Source organism: Gracilinanus agilis, chromosome 2 (genome assembly GCF_016433145.1).
Source record: "Gracilinanus agilis isolate LMUSP501 chromosome 2, AgileGrace, whole genome shotgun sequence".
Taxonomy (NCBI): domain Eukaryota; kingdom Metazoa; phylum Chordata; class Mammalia; order Didelphimorphia; family Didelphidae; genus Gracilinanus; species Gracilinanus agilis.
The window spans coordinates 443,686,137-443,708,241 of NC_058131.1; positions in this window are offsets into that span (position 1 = coordinate 443,686,137).

The window sequence follows — 22,105 nt, forward strand, 5'->3', positions numbered from 1 at the left end:
ACATCACCTTTTTTGCAATTCAAATCTCCAGGCTTCCTGGCTCCTGGGCCAGATCTCTATTCACAGTATCTTGTTATCTCTTACATTGTCATATACAAACATGGAATGATTTTAAATTCATATGTATATGTTTGTTTATATGTGTATATATATATGTATAAAAACTTATACAAGTGCCTATTATTATAAGTATGTATGCATGTATGTATATATATATGTACATATATATATAAGTTTTTATTTATTTAGGAGTAAAAAATATTCTGTTTTCCAATGCTACTTCCAAATTTTTCCTTACCAATGATCTCTCAGTAAACTCTATTTTGAGGTCCATTTTATCTACTACTCAATGAAAATCCTGGCAACTATTTTCTACAGATCTCCATCCAAGTCACTTTTCTTTTTTTCTCACTAAGTTCAGTATCTGGCTTACAGTTTGTTTCTCCTCAGTTCTTGCCTTAATACTAGGGACTATTTTTACTCATGTCCAAAATTTCATTTTAGGGCCTCCAAATTCTTTAACCTACTCATACCTACTGAGTTTACTCATGAACTACTCTTTATCTCACTTCAGCCACACACAAAGATGGTTATACCCTTAATTTTGCCATCATCCACATATATACCACCTCTACATTCAAGAAATTCTAAATCCCCTCATCAGACAAAAGTCTATTGATGTTCCATCCCTCCCTTTGCCTTTCCTTACCTAACACTATTCTTCATGCATACAGTGACCTTTAATTTCTTGACAACCCCAATCCAACACCTGTATTTCAGTCAAGTGAGAAACATCACTTCACTATTCTCTGTCTCTTTTCTTCATCTTGACTACTTGATGAACCAGTTCAACTCTACACTATCTACTTCTCTTGAGTCTCTTATTCCTGGCTGCCATATTATATCACCAATGGTAAAAGCACCAGTGTTGGATCACCCTTACTATCCAGCATCTTCACTCCTACATACATGCTGTAGAAGTCAGGTGGAAAAAATACTTTTATTCTGATTGAGCCCACCACAAATTTTTATTTTTAATTTTTTTTCATTACTGCTCATATTTTTTAAAAAATCAAGGTCATTCCCATAAGTTTCCTTTCTCTCCCTCTTCCTCATCTCATATTATTCAGTTACTTTCTGCAACCTATCTCTAATCTGTCTCAAATGAAGTGGTCCTACTCTTTACCAAGATCTGCCTTCCTGAACAAGCAAATCTGTCTCATACTATTCATCCACATAGATCGCCTCTTCTGTCATGCCTTTTCTATCTTTTATTTTCTCTCATTTATTTTCTATTTCTTCTTGCCTACTAGATCCTTTTCTAGGGTCTATACTCATATTCTCATATCTCTTCAATCCTCTCATCCACTGCATTCTGGGCCATTGCCAGTCATTCTGACTTTTGTCTTGCCACTTGCCTCTGAAGAGAGAGTGAGATGTTTATCTGTGCAATTCTGTCTCACTTAAATCCAATTCAAACACGAGTCAGGACATCACCCAGTGATGCCACTGGTCTTCTATCCTAAAAACAAAAACAAAAAAAATTCTTGAGTGAAGCTAGGTGGCCCAGTGGATTGAGAGCCAGACCTAGAGATTAGTTCAAATCTGACTTTGACACTTCCTAGCTGTGTGACACTGGGCAAGTCACATAATCCCCATTGCTTAGCCTTAACTGCTCTTCTATGATAGAACCAATCCACAGTATATAAAGATGGAAGGTAAAGGTTTTAAAATATATGCCCTTACTTGATCCTTCATTTCTGGCTAATTATTATACTATATCTTTTCTCTTTTGTGGTTAAATTTCTTTTTATTTTAATTTTAAAATATTTCCCCATGTTTATATGATTCATTTTCATTCCCTCCCCTCTACCCTTCTGCCTCCCAGAGTCAATAAACAATTCCACTGGGTTGTGCAAATGTTATCATTTGATATCTATTTCCACATATTTTAATTTTGCTATAGAGTGATCTTTTAAAGCCTAAACCCCAAATGGCATACCCATATATACATGTGATAAGTGATGTGATAGGTTTTTCTTTTGCATTCCTTCTCCCATAGTTCTTTCTCTCAATGTGGTTAGCATTCTTTCCCATAAGTCCTTCAGGAGTGTCCTGACTTGTTGCGTTGCTACTCGTAGCAAAGTCCATTACATTGGATTGTTCTACAATGTTTTACTTTCTGGGTATAATATTCTCTTGGGTCTGCTCATTTCACTCTGCATCAGTTCATTGGGCTTCTCCCAGTTCATATAGAAATACTCTGGATCATCATTCGCTACAGCACTATCATTCAATCACCATCATACACCACAATTTATTCAGCCATTCCCTAATCAAGGGACAACCCTTCATTTTCCAATTTTTTGCCACCACAAAGACTATGGCTATGAATATTTTTATAAAAATATTTTTATTATCTCTTTAGTGGCGGTATTGCTGGATCAAAGGGTATGTGTTCTTTTAAAGCCTTTTGAGCATAATTCCAAATTGTGTGGCCAAATTTATTGAAGAAGCTATCTAAAACAGGTGCCTCCACTTTCTCTCTTTTCACTCATTCATTATTCCCTTACAATCTGGCTTCCAACTTCATCATTCCACTGAAACTACTCTTTCCAAAGTTCAGTGATCTCTCTTTTTTTTTTAACCCTTGTACTTCGGTGTATTGTCTCATAGGTGGAAGATTGGTAAGGGTGGGCAATGGGGGTCAAGTGACTTGCCCAGGGTCACACAGCTGGGAAGTGGCTGAGGCCGGGTTTGAATCAGTGATCTCTTTTTTGTAAAACATTATAGACTTTTCTCAGTCTTCTTCCTTCTTTACTTCTTACCAATCTGTCACATTGTTGATGACTCCTCTCTCTAGCTTTTCAGGCTACCATTCTCTCTTGGTTCTCCTTCTATCTATCTGACTGCTCCTTCTCTGTTTCCTTTGCTGAACCTTCATCTGGATTATACCCTCTAATCATAAATATCCCTTTCAGTTCATTTAGTCCTTGGCCCTTTTCTCTTCTCCCTCTGTACTATTTCACTTGGTGATCTCATCCACTCTCATGGATTTAATCCCCATCTCTGTGCTGATAATTCTCAAATTTACCTATCCTACCCTAACTTCTCTTATGATTTTTAATCTTGGATTTCCAACTGCCTTTTAGACACCTAAAACTGAACATCTAGCAGACACCTCAAACTCAACATGTCCAAAACTGAACATTTCCTCTAAATCCTTCCCATTTCCTAAGGACAACACCATCTCTCCAGGCCTTAATGTTCACAACCTAGATATCATATCTCATTGGTCCCCTCCACCCATACACAAGCTGTTACCAAAGTCTGTTTCTGAAACTTTTCAACATTTGTACAGTATGACACATTTTTTCCTCTGATACCTTACCATATTAGTTCAGGCTCTAATCAATTCTTGCTTAGAATATTTCAAAAGCCTGGTGGTAGATCTGTCTTCCTCAAGTCTCTTCTCACTCCAATCTATCCAATCTATCCTCCATTTAGTGGTCAAAGAGATTTTCCTAAATTTCCTGAAAATATATGTGTATATTGATATGGTGGTTGCAGTATTTTTATATGATAAGTTGTAAAAAGAGGAAAATGAGTTTTAATTACTCTACAAAGAAAACACTTGCCTTAGTCAATGGAATAGAAATACTAAAGACTGGAAAAAGGTAATTTTTAATTATGGAAATCACATTTTATCCAAGTCATGCCAGAACTGTTGTGAGAAGAGGTCTAGGAGATGTTGTAATATTTCTATATCTTCACCAGACAGTAAATAATCTACAACTTGAAAATCTCATCTCTATTAAAGTAATGAAGAATTCAAACAAATATACTTATAAACTGAGAAGCAGAATTGTTTTGGAATTATAAAAATTTCCTGAGAGATATGAAATACCATAATACTACTTTTTACTATAGAAATTTATTCAAGGGATATATATTGACATACTTCAAAGGGAAAACATCTAGCTTAAACCTTATTGAAAACGTATGGGCTTTAATCAATACTAGACTTGGAAAAATGTTCAATAAAGACAATTTAATATACAATGCCATTTTCATAGTGAAGAATTTAGGTGTACATTAAAATCAAGTGATAATCATAATAGCTAGCATTTATTTAGCACTTTTAGAAATGGAGTACATTTTAAGTTTATTATCTTATTTGATCCTCACATAAAACTATGAGGTTGGTGCTATTATTTTCCCTGTTGAAGGAGTGAAGAAACTGAGTGTGAGTGAGGTTAAATGACTTGCCCAAAGTTCCATAGCTAAGGTAGGCTTTTGAATTAATCTGCTTGATTAAACAACAGGATGTTTCAGGAAATCATTTTCTGTTCACTAAAGATTTTCAATTTCTGAAAGTAAATTCACCTGATTCTACTCATCATCTTTAAATCTGGTCCTACTTTGATTGTTCTCCCTACTATTGGTGCCCTCTCTCATTATCTTGTATTTAACTTTCCTAAGTTCTTGCAGTATTTATTTTGTATATATTCTTTAACATGCATATATATGATACATCTATCTATCTATCTATCTATCTCTCTATCTATCTATCTATCTATCTATCTATCTTTCTTTCTTTCTTTCTTTCTTTCTTTCTACAAATACAGATGTGTGAGCTCCATAGGTTGTCTACTTAATTCCATGTAATTACATGGAAAATAGGAATTGTTTTATTGGGGTTTCCCCTTCTGTGTGAATTGTTACATCAAATGCTATAGAATAATTATAGATCTGAAAGAGGCTTTTAAAAATCTTGTGGTTTAATGTAATAAAAATGATATAATCCACGAAAGGGAAGATTTGAAAAACATTATCAACATGAAAATTTGCTCTTTGATTGAACTCTCCCGGATTTATCTCCTCAAAGATAGCAGTAAATTCCATTGGAAAAGAAACATCCCTATATTAAACATTTCATCTGGTATTAATGATAAAAAGAATAACTATGCTTATTTGGATCTCTTGTCAAACTTACTTTAGATTGGTTCTGTCCTCTATTTCTTTTTGTATTTTTAGGAGGTGATATTAATCAAAATCTTCCACCATTTTTATCTGTATGATTTTAAAAATCAGTTTATATTCTAAGCATGTTGACCTTGTTTTTTAACCAGTTTCTGCTTAATTGATATCAGATGTTTGCTTATTAAGCCATTGACATTCAGCCCCTATGATCTCCTTGTTATGGCAATTTATTTATATCAGTTAAAATTCCACATAAAATCATGTTAATTAGTGCCTATGTCTTTTCTTTCATGTAAATCTCAATAATTTATGTAAATATTTCATATTATAATTATTTTAATTGCCCCCAAAATTTTGTACTTCTAACTTTAAAGCAATTATGATCAATAGCCAGTCAATGATAGGAATGAAAAAGATTTTGACATTAACAGGTTATTTCCTGTCTTTTAAATTATAATCAACATCATTATCTACCATGTTATTTTGTTCAGTAATTTCTGATTCCCTTCAAGACAAAATTACTTATTCTATACAGAGGTGAGGTTTCTTTGTAATCCACATGCCTTTGGTCCCTGTCATGAGTTTTATTAATACATATATCCTTAATTTGTATACATACATATATGTATATGTGGGTGTATCTGATGGATATCTTTATGTAAAGAAAGAGGAAGATAGCCCTCAGACCTTTAATTCTGCTATAATTGAAAAAGTCCTTTTTCCAATATTCTATTGGAAAGAGAGAGTACGTTTTATTTAGGCAGATTTTTTCCCTTCCTAGAGGTGGAAGCAATTTGATTTGGATTATACAAGAATTATCATGCAAAATCTAGTTCCATATTTTTATTTTCAAAAAAGAACAATCATATAAACAAAAAACCCCAAACAAAAACCAAATAAACTAAAGTGAAAAATAGTAGGCTTTGACTGCATTCTTAATCCAACAATTCTTTCTCTGAATGTAGATAGCATTCCTTGCCATAAGTCCTTTAGAATTTTTCTGGACCAGGGGGCAGCTGGGTAGCTGGGTAGCTCAGTGGATTGAGAGCCAGGCCTAGAGATGGGAGGTCCTAGGTTCAAATCTGATCTCAGACACTTCCCAGCTGTGTGACCCTGGGCAAGTCACTTGACTCCCATTGCCTACCTTTGCCACTCTTCTGCCTTGGAGCCAATATACAAGATGGAAGGTAAGGGTTTTAAAAAAAAAGAATTGTTTTGGATCATTTTATTGCTGAGAGTAGTTAAATCTTGCACAGTTGATCATTCCTCAATTTGCTGCTGCTGTGTATGATGTTTTCCTGGTTCTGCTTATTTCACTTTGCATCCGTTCATGTAGGTCTTGCCAGCTTTTTCTGAAATCATCTTGCTCATCATTTCTTATAGCAGAATAGTGTTCCATCACTATTGTATGCCACAATTTGCTCAGCCAGTTGGTAAATATCACCTCAATTTCCAATTATTTGCTATAAATATTTTTCTACAAGTTGGTGGTTTCCTCTTTTTTATCTCTTTGGGATTCAGACACAGGTATGGTATTATAGGATCGAAGGGTAAGCACAGTTTTATAGCCCTTTGGGCATAGTTCCAAATTGCCCTTCAGAATCTTTGGATCAGTTCATATCTCCACCAGTAATGCATTAGTGTCCCAATTTTGCCACATTCCCTCCAATATTTATCATTTTTCCTTTGCTGTCATATTGGCCAATCTGATAGGTGTGAGGTGGTACCTCAGAGTTGTTTTAACTTGCAATTCTCTAATCAAGAATAACTTAAAACATTTTTGATATGATTATTGATAACTTTGATTTCTTCATCTGAAAACTGCTGTTTTATTTTCCTTTGACCATTTGTCAGTTGAGGAATAGCTTGTTTAATTAGGTAGATGTAAAGATGCAACAAGTTCTGGCTTTGTAGCCAATAGAAAGAAATTGTTTCTAGCCACATGATAGGCCAACATGGAATTCCTATACCTGATCCAGTTCTTCTTTCTCCCAGAAACAGGATTCTGGATCTCCCATATCTCAATTTTAGGGGATCTTGACAAGTACCAAATCTTTGTTACATTATATATACAAATATTTATGTATAAATGCATATGTACATACTACATACATATGTAATTCTTACCTATTGCTGCTACCACCATTCTAATATATATCTTTATTTCTATGTACTTGAAAATAATCTCTTTACAAATTTCCCTACTTCCCCTTCTAATTTTAATATAGCCTTCATATCATTGCTAAAATAAACTTTATTATGCATATGTCATGTCATTCAATGGCTTATATATCCTCAGTATTTCTATGGAATTTCTATCCTCTAATACCCTTAGCCTTCTTTAGCCTTAATCTTAGCCTCACTTATATATTACTCACTTGCATGAACTCCTCATTACAACAAAACCAGATGACTATTTGCCTACTGATAATAATCAAAGCATAGATTCTTTAATAACTTTTTTCAAGAATGTCTTCCATCTCTCTCCTCATCTGTTGCATTTCCATGAATTCCTAAAAATAAACTCAAATGCCATCTTTTCCATGAAATATGCCTAATCCTTGTTGGTAATCACATTTTCCTTCAGACCTCATACAGCATTTTATTTTGTAATTTCATTGTGCTCATGGGTAATAACATATATTATTCCCATCTTTCAGTTTCTTATCTCCCCACTAGCTTTCAAAGTCCTTTGATGTAGGAAATAGTCTTAGCTGAACTTCATATATCTCTCAGAATATACACAGTGCTCTGTATCTACTAGCCATTTAATACAAGCTTATTGAATACATAAATTGGCATTTTACAAAGGTCCCTTTTTATATCAATGTAAATCTCCTCTTTTTGAATTGGAACTAATAATAACCACAGAAGAATATAAAAATGAACTTTTATAGAAAACTAATCTTTATTCTCTAATTTGCTCACTTGCTTACTCCCTCCTCAACCACCATTCCAGTGGCAATTTTCCATAATCGGATCCATGGTCATGCACTCTGGGATCTGTTGAACAATTCTAGTACTACTACAACTATTGCTCCTGCGTCAGTTTCTGCCAGTGCCCTCTCCTTCATCACTGGGAGACAATAAGCAAAAAACTAAACTCTGATGCACTCAAAGACCCTATACTAATCATGTTGAGGCAAGTGGTGGCACAGAAAAACTGAAGTATCTGGGGTAGTAGCACAGCAATGTACTATGTTGAGCAGTGTTCAATGGAAGAGTTAAGGAATAGAGAGAAATGGGGCAGGGCACCTGTGGAGAGTATGTGCATGTCGCATGTGTTTGTGTGTCTGTGTAGCTTCTCCAGGTCAGAAGAAAGAAGAAATGGCATCTCATTGAAGTCAAGCCAGGCCCAGTTCCAGAAGTTACTTGGAGCAGAGAATGAACCTGAATAAGATAGGCTAAGTTCTCAAAGAATCCACTCTCAAATTAAAAAGGGTGAAAAAGTGAGGCAGAGTGAAATATAAAGACAAAATATTTCAAGAGGAAGAAAATATCAAAGACCTTAAGAATGAGAAGCTAAACTAATAAGGAAGATATTAATAAAAGAAGAGAATGTCGCCTTCAGCAAAAGAATCCAAACATCTCTGAATAAATATTGTGAAAGAAAAAGAAATTCATCAGTACCTTAATAAATAAATAGTACAACAAAATTATTCAGAATTTCTAAATACAAAATCCAGAATGTTAATCAAAAGAAGCCTTTGATTATCTCCAGAAAACAAAATCAAATCAAGACAGAAAAACCTAAGGGACCAGGAAAAAAGATAAGAAAAAATAAAAGTAAATTTGAATAACATCAAACTATTCCATAACTATTTGAAACCACAAAAAGAATGAAGAGTATGTTTCCAAAACTGAAGACACTCCAAATAGAATCCAAGGTGATATGCCATTCATTTTCATCCATGAAAAAGTGGATAGAAATTCTTTTAAAAAGTCATTTGAATCATTCCTTAAAAAAACTCGTATATTTTTACACGAGTTGATTATTTGTTTTACAAATAACCTGCATAACAGCAATACAAGAAAAGTAAACACATATAGCAACCCAGGAAAAAATAATGAAATAAAATAATCTCCAAGTTGAAGAGAAAGACTAGAAAGGAAAACACCCATGGAGTTAAAAACAAGAACAATAAAACAAAAACAAAGAGGCCATTTACAGATTTCTTGCTTAAAAATATACAGTAAGGATGAAACTAATAAAAGATATGGTGGAGGAATGGCCAGAAACATCAAAGGCTAATATTCACAACATTCTCACCTATAGTTATTCAAATATTTTATAAAGGTGAATAAAATAAAGAAAGAGAATGCGAACATAAAGGAGGAGAGGAGAGAAAGAATATAGATGTGATATACTCTAATCAAGTCAATAGCAAATGATGAAGAAAAATTAACTCAATTAATTTCCCTGGACATGAAAAGATAACAGAAGAATGGGTGAAATAGGAAAGGGATAAATTGAACAATAGCTGTAAGGGAAAGAGGGTAATTTTGATTTGCTGCTGAAAGGGGTACCTCTGAAGAACACTCAGACAAGAGAATAATTTACTGTAATAGAAGGTAAGTATTTTACAAAGGATATAAACTTCAGGAATTTGGTGCTTAGAAAGACCACAACCACTTAGAGAGTATTGGATCTCCATGGATAGCATCCTGTCTCAGGAAAAGAAATCAGAACTCCTATGGGTGAGTGACTTCCAGAAGAATGGGAGTATATTGAATATATAGGAGATCTAATGGACAAATGGGAAAATTATCATAGGAAGAACTGGTGTAGGAATGAACTGCCCAATCTAGGATACAGGAAAGTTTCTGCCATAGGGCAATAGAAGAGAAGAATTAATTGAGTATGGAAGAAAGAAAAAAAAGAATTAATTAGATGACCCAAACTCCAAAACTAGAAAAAGGGATGAAAAATGGGAAAGAGAAAGTTTTAAGGGTGAGAAGGAAGAAAGCCTGCATGAATAGGGTTGCCTTAAAGTAGATTAATCAAAAATAACTGGAGACAAATTACTGTCATTATAGAAGAGGGGAAAATGGTACTTATGAAAAAAGAAACAAATGGAGAAAAATGTAAGCCTGACTCATTCCTTTAAATGTAACAGATTAAACAATCCTATAAGATGAAACAGTGACCTTTTAGAAAAGTCTGTTACTTTAAATAAAAAATTCAAAAAGCAAAATAATTAACAGAATTAAAATGAAGGATTAGAACAAAATTGTGTAAACAAGTAATCCAAAAATTCATGAGTAACAATCATTTTATCAAACAAAGGGAAAAAATTCACAATATAGACATAAGCAAGGAAATTAAGTTACTTTAAAAGGAATCATAGACAACAAATCAATATTCATACTAAAATTAAAATTTTATGATCCAAATGTCTTAGCATCTAAATTCTTAGAGGAAAAAAAACCTTAATATAAGATATAAAGAGCAAAACAATAATAAGAGATGTTTATATCTCTTTCTCATTTGTAGAACAAGTCTAAGAAGTAAGAAAAGTGGAAATAAAGAATTTAACAACTTTTTACAGAAACTAGAGGTAAAAATATAATATCTTCTAAGTTGGGAATGCTAAAGAATATATACATTCGTAAGGAACACATTTTATTTATTTTTTATTTTTAAAACCTTTACTTTCTGTCTTAGAATCAAAACTGTGTATTGGTTCTAAGGCAGAAGAATGGTAAGGGCTGGGCAATGGGGGCTAAGTGACTTTTCCAGAGTCACACAGCTAGGAAGTGTCTGAGGACAGATTTGAACCTAGGACCTCCCATCTCTAGGCCTGGCTCTCAGTCCGCTGAACCACCTATCTGTCCCAACACATGACACTTTAAAAAAAGATCATGAATTAGTTCATAAGATATTGCAAATAAATGTAGAAAAAGCAGAAATAGTAAAGACATTCTTTTAAAAGTATATATATATGAACACATACATATATACATACATATATTTGATGAGCAAAAGTCCACCTCCTCTCCTTTCCATTCTCCTACATCCACTGAGTATGAACTCCTGGTACAAACAAGAAAAACATATTTCTGTATATACCATATACAAATTTAAAAAACGGTTTATTCTGCAATCTGCATCCTTCACTTCTCTATGAGGAGGTGGATACCATGATTTTCTTCTGGAAAACTAATTGGTAATTAGCTAATCAGACTCTACTTTATTTTGGAGTTATTTTTTGCCATTTATTGTATACATTTTTCTCCTTTTTCTGCTCGTTCTTCTTTGCATTATTTCTTTCTAGATTTCTCTGAAACATTTCTTTCATTATTCCCTACAGCATAATACTAATATATATGTATATTTATGCATATATGTATTTCCCATAACTTCTACCATTACCCAATTACAGGTATACCCTTAGATTGTAATTACTTACCACCTCAAAAGAGCTATAAATACTTTCATATGTCCTCATAATTTATTTAATTGCTGAGGACTAATCTCTCCCTTATTATCCTATTTATTTTTTGATATTGATATTTATCATTTATTTATATTTTATTACATAATCATATATAAATTTATTTATTTTATTATTTATATACTTTATTTGTTTATATTTAATCCCCACTATCCTTACTTATTTCTAATCCCTACTCTTTCTAATTCCTCCTTTTATTTTCCCATTAAGTATAATAGATTTCTTTACCCAAATTCTGTGTGAGAATTTTTCTTTCTTTTGACCAGTTCAGATAAGAATAAAGTTCTACTTGTGCATCCTGATTATATGAGATTATTTCCTCTAACCTTCCTTTCACCATTTTTCCTCTTTGGTGTGTTCCTTTTCTTTACATTCTTAATACCAAGATATAATAGAACACTCCTAGTTAGATTCTCCACATGACTTCTAATGATTATAAAGTTCAGAGGGAAAACATATCATCTTTCTCTATTTTAATATAAGCAATTGGACCTAGTAATTTAGTCTCTTCTGATGTTAATTTTTTTAAACTTTTTTATGTTTCTCTTAATTCCTGTATTTGAACTTCAAAGATTCTATGCAATTCTGATATTTTTTGCCAGAAATGCTTATAAGTTCTCTATTAAATAAAGATCCATTTTTTTCCCTTTAGGATTATACTCAATTTTGTTGGAAAGCTTTTCTTGACTGTAATTTTGTTTTGGAGAATATAATTATTTCACATTCTCTACTTCTTTATTTGTGACTGCTGAATTATATTTGATCCTCACTGTGGATCCTCATTTTCTCCTTTGACCAAGAAGCTCTAGATTTTGGCTGTGATGATCTTCAAGAGGTTTCATTTTGAGATTTCGTTCAGGCAATAACCCATGGATTCTCTTTATTTCCACTTTGTGATCAGGTTCTAAAAAAATCAGAGAAATTTTCTTTTAAGATTTCTTGAAACATGGCATCTGGATTCTTTTCTTTTTTTTGTAAAAATTTCTTGTTTTTAATTTCTTTTCCACTATTTTTTTCTAATGATCTTGTTTCCTTGACAAATGTTTTAAGCATTAAAAAAAATCTCACCATCTCTTCTAGGAATTTATATTGGGTTTGTTCTCAGCGTGGTGTACTCTGAGACTTGATTTATACATGTGTTTGAGTCATTCCCTTCTTCTTGGACTGAATGTCACTATGGTGACCCATAGTAGTTTGTTGTTGTTTTTTTAGATATTTTTTTTTTGCTCATTCTTCCAAACTACTTCGTTGAATTCAGACTTGAAATTAGGAAGAAAAGGTCAGGGCTAATCCTGTTGCTATTTTCTTAGGTCCTAAGTGCTGTGTTACGTCAGGATCCAGAGATTAGCTGTCTGCAGATCTTTGTTTTCAGTGTTTTCAAAATAGTTTTATTCAGGGAAAATTCTAATTATTATCTCCATCTTAGTTCTGTGGGTTCCTGATCTTGGTTTGGTTTTGAACACAGCTAGATGTTTGCTGTTTAACTTAGCTACTATCAGCCAGCAGAGAAGTGTTTCTGCTTCAGAGTAAAAGAATCTCAGGTTCCTATTTGCTTTTGGATTTATGAATTGCTTATTTTTGTGCAAATTGGACAGGCTTTGAACCTGGAATTGAGACCTTACTCTACCCCTAGGGTCTGTGCAACACTACTACTGCTTTCTTCTAACCTTATTTCTTTGTGTGTACATAATATAGTCAGGGGTCTGTGGTGACTTCTTACTTCTCTTCAATCAACCTTAGATATGTCACCACTGAGTAGGGACTGACCAAACTTCCAGTTGATACCTGCACCACAATACAATAATGAAGTCACAGTGCCCTAAAATCATATTGAATGTACCCCAGTTTGTTACTGGGACCTTCAGTTGCCCCATTCTATAGCCTCTGCCTCAATGCTGGATTACTTCATGGGATACCCCTGGCCAGACTCAATCTGCAACATGCTCAAACTTTATCTGACTCCCTATACTTACTTGGGCTGGAAAGATAATTCACAATGACTTTTTTCTTGCATTTCCCCATCAATATTTGAGCTGGTATAGTTTCAATGTTTGTCTAGAAGAGTTTTTTGGGGACAAGGAGTATAAAACAGAAACTTTCCCAACAAATAAAGGAACAATGCCCACTGTCCCCACTATAATTTGGGAAGGTTGATAATAGCAATAAGAGAAAGAAATCAAATGTATAAATATAGGGGAGGAAGAGATAGTCATTTATATTTGCTGATTAAAAAATCCACTTGGAAAATTCTGCATTATTTTAGTTCTTTTCTTCAGTGAATTTTTGTGCCTCATTCACCATTTGATGAATTCTGTTTTTTTAAGTTTTATTATTATTCCAAATGTTTATAAATTAAAATAAAGAAAATATTTCCAAATAAAAAGAAAAAAGATATTATACAAATAAAAGCACAACTCTCCTATATGTTTAGCTTACTTTTCTTTATATAATAGATCCCATTCACATGTATTCCAACCCCTCTCAATCCTCCTTATATCACATAGAATATCATCTGAAGACCAGCATGTTAATATAAACTTAGCCTTTCATATTTTATCTTTCTGTTCACTTTCTTGAAGTAATATTCTCAGTTTGTTCTTCCAGGATTAATTTTTTGGCTATGTATAATGTTCTCCTGGTTTTACTCATACCTTTAGGTTCTTTCCAGGTGTTTAAAAAGTCAGTTTGTTCATCACTTCTTTTGGTGCAGATGGAATATACCACAATCATATACCACAGTTTATTTAGCCATTCTCCAGTTGATGGGCATCCCCTCAGTTTCCAGTTCTTTGCCACCACAAAAAGAGTTGCTATTTTGGAACATAGGGGTTCTTTTCAGCTGGGTCTAAGGGTATGCACAGTTTTATTACTCTCTGGATGCAATTCTAAATTGCTCTCCAAGATGATCTGACCAGCTCACAGCTCCACCAACAGTGCATTAGTGTCTCCATTTTTCCACATCTGTCCAACATTTGTCACTTTGCCCTTTTTTCATTTTACCAGTCTGGTGGGTGTGAAGTAATATCTCAAAGTTGTTCTGGTTTGCATTTTTCTAATCTGTAGTGATTTTGGAGCATTTTTTCATATGCTTATATGTGGTTTTCAAAGTGTTTTAAAAAATATTTGTATGCCTCTTTTAACAAACTGTTAATTCTGTTTTCATAATGTTCTTGCATCACCCTGATTTCTTTTCCCAACTTTTTTCCTGAATCACTGTTATCTTTTTCTTTAACTCTCCCAGGAATCCTTGTTGGGATCATGTCCAATTAGGATTTGTGATTGTGACTTGGCGTTCCCTACCACAATTGTTAATGGTCTGTTTTTTTCCTTTTTATTTGCTCATTTTCTAGTCTATTTCTTGACTTTGAACTTTATGATAAAGTTGAGCTTTTGACATGGGGAGGACACTGCTTTGAGTTTTTTCATGTTGCAATTTTTAGTCAATTTTGGAGGTTTGTATGTTTTCAAGTGCTTCCAGGATCATATGATGTGGGGAAAGGTGTGACCATTGTTCTGCACTCTCTAGTCCAGGGGTCGGCAAAGTAGGGCCAGATATGGCTCTTTCTGCAGGAGCCATAAAGTCAATTTTTTTTCAGGCGCTGTTACAGGAGCATACACTGTTACAGGAGCACACACTGTGAGCACTGTATGGCTCTCACGAAATTACATTTTAAAAAATGTGGCATTTATGGCTCTCATGGCCAAAAAGGTTGCCGAACCCTGCTCTAGTCTTTACACAGGAAAGGTCCTGGTGCTCTGCAGCTGGAAAAATTAACACTCCTCTTGGTTCTGATACTGTGACCAGGTTTGCCTGCAGCCACAAGTTTTTTATACTTCTCCGTCTAAGAACTGTGACCAGTGCCAGTGCTCCCTTATAACAGACCACAAGAACTTCTTTTCTCCATTTGGAACTATGAACTAGAGTTGTTTATAGGCAGTAGAACTGCTAATCAGTGCCAGCTGCACCCAGTGCCAGCAAAGGGTTTCCAGCAATCTCTTTCCAACCAGTTGTCTGATCCTCTTACTGTCTCTGGCCTAAAGTTGCTATTGCTACTGTCAAAATTGTTTCTAAGGCTTACTGATTGTTTTGTTGCCTGACTCTGGGCCACAACCCTCTCCTGCTTACTTTGTAAGTTATTGTAGGCTAGAAAAATGTCTCCCTCAAACAACTCAACATCCCTTTTCTTTAATTTATTCATTTTCCTTAACCTACTCTTTTATTCTCATGGGCAAGTCACTTAACAGGTTTACCTCAGTTTCTTCATCTATAAAATAGGGATAGCACTTACCTCCCATGGTTGTTGTAAGAATCAAATGAGAAAAGCATAATATCTGGCACACAGAAGATGCTATATAAATGTTAATCATTTTTATTACTACTAATATTATTACTTCAGTGACACACAAAATTATATCTGTGATCTTACCACAAATGAACCGTTTCCATGTTCAGAGTTCATAAATTCTCAAATTCCTATATGTGATCATAATCTATTAGCATTCAGCCTCTCTCTGTCTTCCATTACCAAAACCTGCTTTTCATCTACACTGTGACCTCTTCACCTCCTCAATTCTCTTGTCAAACCATCTCTACTCTCATCCTATCCCCATCTTGACTTAGAGTGACCATTGACCACTTCTCTTGAATTCCTTCCTCTCAATCATCTTGGCAGTTGTACTCTGCCAAGTCTCAACTTTGAATAACTCCCAGGATTGACTGTTTCCTACACATGTTTCCCAATGATATTGGAGAAATCATACAATTATCCCCCCAGAATAACTACAAATTTAAGTAATATAACCTTAAGTGGGCCCTCATGGCTACTAGGAAATCTTTTTGTACTTCTCTAACTCACTGTCCCACTCCCTCAGCATCTCTTACAAAACTTTTAATCCCTTTTCAATCCTTTGTAGTTTCCCTCTCTGATCCTCTTAGTTGACAACCTTGCCTCTTATTTTAATGAAGAAATGGAGATAATTCACCAAGATCTCCTTCATCTCCCTGATCTTTACTTAATAATGGAGAAGGCCTTCTGTTTGTCAATGCTCTTCATGGGCAAGTGATCTCATCCATTCATGTCTCATCCATTAAATTGCCCATTCACACTTTTTTCAATTTCTTCTTGTCTAGTTGCTTTTATATTTCCAGGTCTTGACAACAGACTGAATATGGAGTCTAGGATAACATTTAGGTTGTGAGCTGTGGAGTCTGAGAGAATGGACACATCCTTGAGAGTGTGGAGTAGGTAGGGATTTATGGGAAAAATTTGTTCTATATTGCATAGAAATATGCCCATGTCTCTCCTATCCTCAAAAATTCTTATTTGATTCATCTGCCCCCATTTCCATTATAAATCTTTCCTGTGTTATTGTGACCAAAATCCTTGAGAAAGCCATCTGTAAGAGGTACCTATAATTACTCTCTTCAAATTTCCTTTACTCTCTACAGTTTGGCATCTGACTTCATCTTTCAACTGAAATTCTTTCCCAAGTTATCAAATATTAAAAAATATGATTGATTTACTCATCTTTCCTGATCCCTCTGAAGCTTTTGGCACTATTGATCAAATACTTCTTTTTGATACTCTTTTTCATTGACATTTTTGGGACAATATCCTCTCCTGCTTCTTTTTTGTCTCCTTTGCTGGATCTTCATCCCAGGTTATGTCCAGAAAATATAGCAATGGACTTTGTTGTTGGCCCTCTTTTCTTCTCCTTCAGTGTGATTTCATAAGCTCCCATGGATCTTCTTTATGCTGCTGTTTCTTTTTCCAACCCCTACCTTTTTACTGACCTCCAGTCTTACACCTCCAATAGCTGATTAGACATTTCAAACTGGATGTCCTATAGACATTCCAAAAATTGTCTTTCCCACAAATCCTGACCCCCTCCAAAAGTTCAGGGACACCACTATCCTCTCAGACTCCAATGCTCACAATCTACATGTTACCCTAAACTCCCCTCCATATCCAATATGTTGTCAAGGCCTGTTTCACCTTTGTAATATCTCATGTTGTCTCTCTCTTCCCTCCTCTGATATTGCTTTCACCCTATTGCAGATCTTTCTATGCATGAGGAGAGATTAAAATAGCTTGTTAGTTAATCTTCCTGTAAAGTGATTTTCCTAAAGTGCAGGATCAACTATGTTATTCAACTCAATAACTTCCAGTGGTTCCTCCTCATGACACAGTATCACTTTCAGAATTAATTACATAATCCTCTGTTTGGTATTCAAGGCCTTTGATAACCTCTCTCCTCCACTTTTCTAATTTTCAATTTACGCCATTCCCAATCTCTATTTCTAGTACTTTCCTTCTGCTAGTTATTTCCAACTTGTTTTGTATATAATTTATTTGTACTCAGTTGTTTGCACATTATCTTTGCCATTTGTTTGTGAATTCCTTGAAGGCAAGTACTATCTTTTCCCTTTCCTTCTATTCAAAGCACTTAGCACAGTGCCTAGTACATAAGCACTTACCAAATTGTTTATTGATTAATTGAAAAATTAGAAATATCAAGCATGAACCCAAAGAAGATATGAGAAGACTGCTACACTCTCTCTTGCAGATGTGGGAAGTCCATGATTGTGATACATAGCATATATATTTAGCCTTTTTTCTATTTTTAAATAGCTTTAACTGTTTTTTTCTCTTCTTCTTTAGAAAGATTAGTTGTGTGGGATAGTTCTTCTTTGGAAGGACTATGGGAAAGACTATTGTGTGAAACTTTAATAATGTAAGAAGACACAAATAAAAAGGTATTTTTTTAATAAAGGAAAACACATAATAGATCAAACAGCTTTTTTTTGCATCACAACTTGAAGGTGACCTTAGTATGATATAGTATAAAAGCAAGACTTAAAATTAATCAAAATATTTGGGGCAGTTGGGTGGCTCAGTGAATTGAAAGCCATGCTTAGAGATGGGAGGTCCTGGATTCAAATTTTTTAAAAAAGTTATTTAGTCAAGAAAGATTTATGGAGAGTTGCTTTGAAATAATTCTTTTTAAAAATGTATTAATAGAATTAATTTTCTCCCTCACCTACCCATACCTTAGAAGGCATTATCCACCAAACACACACACACACACACACACACACATATAGATTACGCCTTTCATGTTTTCATTTTTCAATCATTTTCAATCATGTTCAATCATTCAATCATATCATCCATGAGTTATTCTTTGAATATTAAATCTGTTGTTGTATATAATGTTCTCATGATATTACTCATTTTACTCTTCATTATTTCATGTAGTTCTTTCCAAATTTAAAGAAATTTAATTAGCTCATCATTTCTTACAGTGCAGTAGCATTCCATTATAGTCATATACCTCAATTTATTTAGTCATTCCCCAGTTGTTGAACATCCCCTATATTTCTGATTCTTTGCCACACAAAGAGAGTTGATAAAAATATTTGGGAACATACAGATTTTCCCTCTTCCTCCCTGAACTCCTAGGGAAACAGATCTAGCAGTGATCTTCTGGGTCTGAGGATATACACAGTTTTATGACTCTCTAGGTTTAATTCCAATTTTCTCTCCAAAATGATTGGATCAGTTCACAGTTTTACCCACAGTGTATGTGCCCCCATTTTTCCACATCTTCTCCAACATTTTTCATGTTGTCCTTTTGTCATATTAGCCAATCTTATGGGTGTGAGATGATATATCAGAATTGTTTTAATTGAATTTCTCTAGTCACAAATGATTTAGAGCACTTTTCCAAATATACTTATATGATTTTGACTTCATTTAAAAATTATCTGTTTTATTTTTTTGCCCATTTGCTTTCATATCATTCTTTTTTAATGTATTTAGAATATTTTCCCATGGTTACATGATTTATGATTTTTGCCACCCCTCTTCCCTCCTCCCTCCCAAAGCTGACAAGCAATACCACTGGGTTATACATGTATCATTTCCAATTATTCATATTTGCAGTACGATCTTTTAATATAAAAACCCCAATCACATCCCCGTCGAACCACATGATCATTCATATGTTTTTCTCATGCATGTCTACTCCCACAGTTCTTTCTCTGGATGTGGTTAGTGTTCTTTCTCAAAAGTTCCTCTGAATTGTCCTGAATCATTGCATTACTAGTAGAAGAAAAGTCTATTACATTCGATTGTACCACAATGTATCAGTGTCTGTGTACAGAGTGCTCCCAGTTCTGCTCCTTTCACTCTGCATCAATTTCTGGAAGTCTTTCTAGTTCACATAGAAATCCTCTAGTTCATGATTCCTTTCAGCACAATAGTACTCCATCACCATCACATATCACAATTTGTTCAGTCATTCCCCAATTGATGAATACCCCCTCATTTTCCAATATTTTGCCACCACAAAGAGCACGGCTACAATATTTTTGTATAAATATTTTTCTTATTATCTCTTTGGGATACAAACTCAGCAGTGGTAAGGCTGGATCAAAGGTTAGCATTCTTTTAAAGCACTTTATGCATAATTCCAAATTATCATCAAGAATGTTTGGATTAATTCACAACTCCACCAGCAGTATATTAATGTCCCAATTTTGCTGCACTCTCTCCAACATTTATCACTTTCCTTTCCTGCCATATTGACCTGTCTCCTAGATGTGAGGTGGTACCTCAATATAGTTTTTTTTTAACCCTTGTACTTCGGTGTATTGTCTCATAGGTGGAAGAGTGGTAAGGGTGGGCAATGGGGGTCAAGTGACTTGCCCAGGGTCACACAGCTGGGAAGTGGCTGAGGCCGGGTTTGAACCTAGGACTTCCTGTCTCTAGGCCTGACTCTCACTCCACTGAGCTACCCAGCTGCCCCTCAATATAGTTTTAATTTGCATTTCTCTAATCAGGAGGGATTTAGGACACTTTTTCATGTACTTATTGATAATTTTGATTTATGTGAAAACTGCCTATTCATGTCCCTTGACCATTTATTAATTGGGGAATGGCTTGATTTGTGTAAATTTGACTTAGTTCCTTATATATTTGGAAATTAAACCTTTGTCAGAGAGTTTTCTTATAAAAATGTTTTCTCAGTTTGTTGCTTTCCTTCTAATTTGAGTTGCATTGGTTTTGTTTGTACAAAACCTTTTTAATTTGTTGTAATCATAGTCATTCATTTTATATTTTTTAATATTGTATATCTCTTGGTTGGTCTTAAATTCTTTCCTTTCCCAGAGATCTGACACGTATACTATTCTATGTTCACCTAATTTATTTATAATTTTACTCTTTATATTTAAGTCATTTGCCCATTTTGAATTGATCTGTCTGATGTTGATCTAAACCTAATCTCTCCCATACTGTTTTCCAATTTTCCCAGCAATTTTTGTCAAATAGTGAGTTCTTGTCCCAAAAGCTGGGGGCTGTGGGTTTATCAAACACTAGCTTGCTGAAGTCATTTATCCTTAGTCTATTCCAGTGGTTCCCAAACTTTTTTAGCCTACTGCCCCCTTTCCAGAAAAAAATATTACTTAGCCCCCTGGAAATTAATTTTTTTAAAATTTTAATAGCAATTAATAGGAAAGATAAATGCACCTGTGGTCATCACTGCTTCTCTGGATTGCTGCAGCATCCACCAGGGGGTGGTGGTGCCCACTTTGGGAATCATGGGACTCGATTCCATTGATGAACCCTTCTGTCTCTTAGCCAGTACTATATTGTTTTGAAGACTGCAGCTTTATAATACAGTTGAAAATCTGGTACTGATAGGCCCCTCTCCACATTTTTTTCTATTATTTCCTTGATATTTTTGATCTTTTGTTCTTCCAGATGAACTTTGTTATAATTTTTTCCAATTCTATAAAAATGGTTTTTGGTAGTTTGATAGATAGGGCACTGAATAAGTAGATTAATTTGGGTAGGATTATCATTTTTAATATATTAGTTCATCCTAGCCATGAGCAAGTAATGTTTTTCCAACTACTTAGATCTAGTTTTAATCATATGAAAAGTGTTTTGTAGTTGTGTTTATATAATTCCTGTGTTTGTCTCAACAGATAAATTCCTAAATATTTTATATTGTCTAGAACAGTGATGGGCAAACTTTTTAAAGAGGGGGCCAAAGGAAAGGAAATGCTCATCTGTCAGTATGTTTCCAAGGCAATTCTTTTGAAGTTTCATTGTATTGCATCCTACTCATTGTATTCATCAGATTAGGAATAATGTCACTGCAGGATACAACATTTGGGGGGAGTGGGGTGCGCCACATCTGGCCAGCTGGCTGTAGTTTGCCCATCACTGGTCTAGAGTGATTTAAATGGAGTTTTTCTTTCTAACTCCTGCTGCTGAGTTTTGTTGGAAATATATAGAAATGCTGATGATTTATGTGGATTTGTCTTATACCCTGAAACTTTGCTAAAGTTGTCAATTATTTCTTCTAGTATTTTAGTCGATATTCTGAGGTTATTTAAGTATACCATCATATCATCTACAAAGAGTGAGAGTTTAGTTTCCTCATTGCCTATTTTAATCCCTTCAATTTTTTTCCTAATTGCTATTGCCAGCATTTCTAGAACAATATTAAATAATAGAGGTGATAAATGGGTGTTCTTGCTTCACTTCTGATTGTATTGGGAAGTCTTCTAATTTGTCCCCATTGTAGGTGATACTTGCTGATAGTTTAAGTATATATTGTTTATTATTTTTGAGTAATTGCCCTTCTAGTCTGTT